Raw genomic sequence first — 2,373 nt, 5'->3', positions numbered from 1 at the left:
AGTACAAGAAATGTGTTCTTTAAAAATTCTCCAGTCACCTGCTAAACAGATGGTTTCAGAGTCTGATGAATGCATATTGAGAGCTTAAACCACCTTAACCCTGAAGGGATCTAAAAGAGGAGAGCCACTGGACCTGTGGATTTGTCTTACCTGACCTTCAGATCCTAAGAGGATTGAGCAGAGAGTTGGACTGTTAACACGAGCCTAATTCGATTGGACCTCTTATCGATTAGATTCTAAAAGCAATCAAAATAGCAATGAGGCCCTTCAGGTAAAAGTGGTGATGGTCCACAACATAAGACTTGTATGTGTTGCAAGAAATTATACATTTGTCTGGTTCCTGGCTCTGATGTGTGCATGGATAGAGTGGCTGAACATCTCCCATTGCGTGGCCTGGAGAAGCAGTCAGGTCGTGTAGGTTTAGTATCAAATTAATAGAAATCAGTCTCATGGGAATGTGGCCGTTAATGTTTCTTCTCTTGAGTTTCTCCTGAATCTTCTTTGGCTCTGTCGAACTGTATCAACCTCAAGATGTCTTTGTTTTCCATGACACCCTGAATGAATTCACCCTCTCCAATCTTATCTGCAAAGACCATTGTAAAGATGCATGGATTATTAGAGCATAGCATGATTTGTGTAGTCTATAGTGGTGGTTCCCAACACTGGTCCTTGAGGCACTCCAACACTGCATGTCTCTGCTAATGATCTAATGACCTGAATCAAGAGTGTTTGATTAAGGAGACATGCACAAACGCAGTTCTGGAGTGCCTCCAGGACCAGAGTTGTGAGCCACTGGTCTATAGTATTAGCACATTGTTTTTACCATCTTCCTTCTTTCCAAAAAGTTCCAGATTTTGTCTGCTCGCTTTTCTGGCGTGTCCTCATCTTCTGGGAGGTTTTTTGGTCTTCAGAGGAATCATGTTGAATATTGACTGTTACCGAGAATGCAAAATATTACAATTCTGTCGCTCATAACCTAACAATTAAAGAATGACGTGATTGCAAACTACTGGCATCGCCATGCTTTCGAATGATTGGGCGTTGTATTATCAGGTGGTGTAATCTATCCTGAGCTTCTTGAACCATCTGGTCATAACTGTCCGACTGCATACTTACTTCTAAATGCCATGTGTAATGAATGCAAACAAATCCATTTAACAAACTTCAGTCTTTCAGTCGTTACACTTTCCACACTGGAAGCAAATGCAGGATGCCAGTTATTATACTCACCCGCACAATCTCCTGCACCTCGCTTTACTGATGGTGCCGCTGCCGTCTACGCTGGACAGAGCTAACGCCCATTCGAGTTTGCGCGAGGGTCTTGCCTGATGAGTGGGTGTAGTGCCACTATGTACTCTTTAAAGTCCAGGGTGCCATCGGCGTATTAGTGTCAAAGCTGCGGAAGACATGCCGAGCATAAGCAGTAGGGTCGGCATCTGGAAAGAAACTGGCGTAGATGCCCTCAAACTGTTCCTTGGTGATGCGTCGGTGGGACACTCTTTGAGGAAGGTGGCGTACCATGCGCGAGAGCTCTTCCTCTGTGTATTTGGTGTTCAGCTTCAGGTCATCCAGAATCGCTTTGGACAAGCACCGCTCTTGGTGTTCCCCATATTCCCAAACTGTACAAGCGGGTCAAAGGGGCAGATTTGATGAGTCTCTCCTTCTGCTTTCACCCACCTTCCACTCGTGCTTCACCTCTTGCCTCACAATATCTTTGCTATTGTTGTTTATTTTTCCAACAAGACAGCGGGACGGCGTGTGTTGAGTGCTGTCGCTGGCCCCTCTTGGGCTTGGCTCCCCTGACAACTCTCTAAGTGCTGAATGGGATTATGTATATCTCTATTTAAATCCAGACAGGCTTTCTGAAAGATTAGTTAGTTAAGGTCACACTACTTCTGATGAGTGCTGCATTATGTTGATTTGCTCCTTCACAACAGGGTCTTACAATACGAGGACAGCAAACAAAACTCTGCCCTTTGCTACTGAATGACCTGTGTCATCAAGTGAGATAAGCAACACGATTAGCGTCACTCAAAGTGTGGGACTTGCGCTTTACATTGGGGGTTCATATTCCAGTAAGACCCACCAGCTTACACGACCATCTGCTGTTACTTTAAATGGATCTAGGTAATTAACAGGATAAAAAATCCGAGGTGCATTTATGAATGGGACAACAACTCCCAACAATTTGTTATTTTATCTACAGAAATCAGTAATGTGGTGGTTCATGTCTTAGTATGGTGTGAGTTTCATCAGGAAGCTCTATTTTGGGGACATCACACGCCATCATTTCTGGGTCCAAATGCAAATCAGAAGCAAAATGCAAACAACAAACGGTTCTAATGCACACTCACTGTGTGCTGCTGATGGCAA

General features: G+C 44.1%; 1 pseudogene; it reads right to left on the bottom strand.

Moving 5' to 3' along the window:
- Positions 1-464: 464 nt before the first annotated feature.
- LOC122342034 lies at positions 465-1,610 on the bottom strand (annotated as a pseudogene).
- Positions 1,611-2,373: the final 763 nt, after the last annotated feature.

Source organism: Puntigrus tetrazona, chromosome 3, assembly GCF_018831695.1.
Source record: "Puntigrus tetrazona isolate hp1 chromosome 3, ASM1883169v1, whole genome shotgun sequence".
NCBI classification, from domain to species: domain Eukaryota; kingdom Metazoa; phylum Chordata; class Actinopteri; order Cypriniformes; family Cyprinidae; genus Puntigrus; species Puntigrus tetrazona.
Note: the sequence above shows the minus strand (reverse complement) of the source record. Positions and strands in the feature narration are given on the sequence as shown.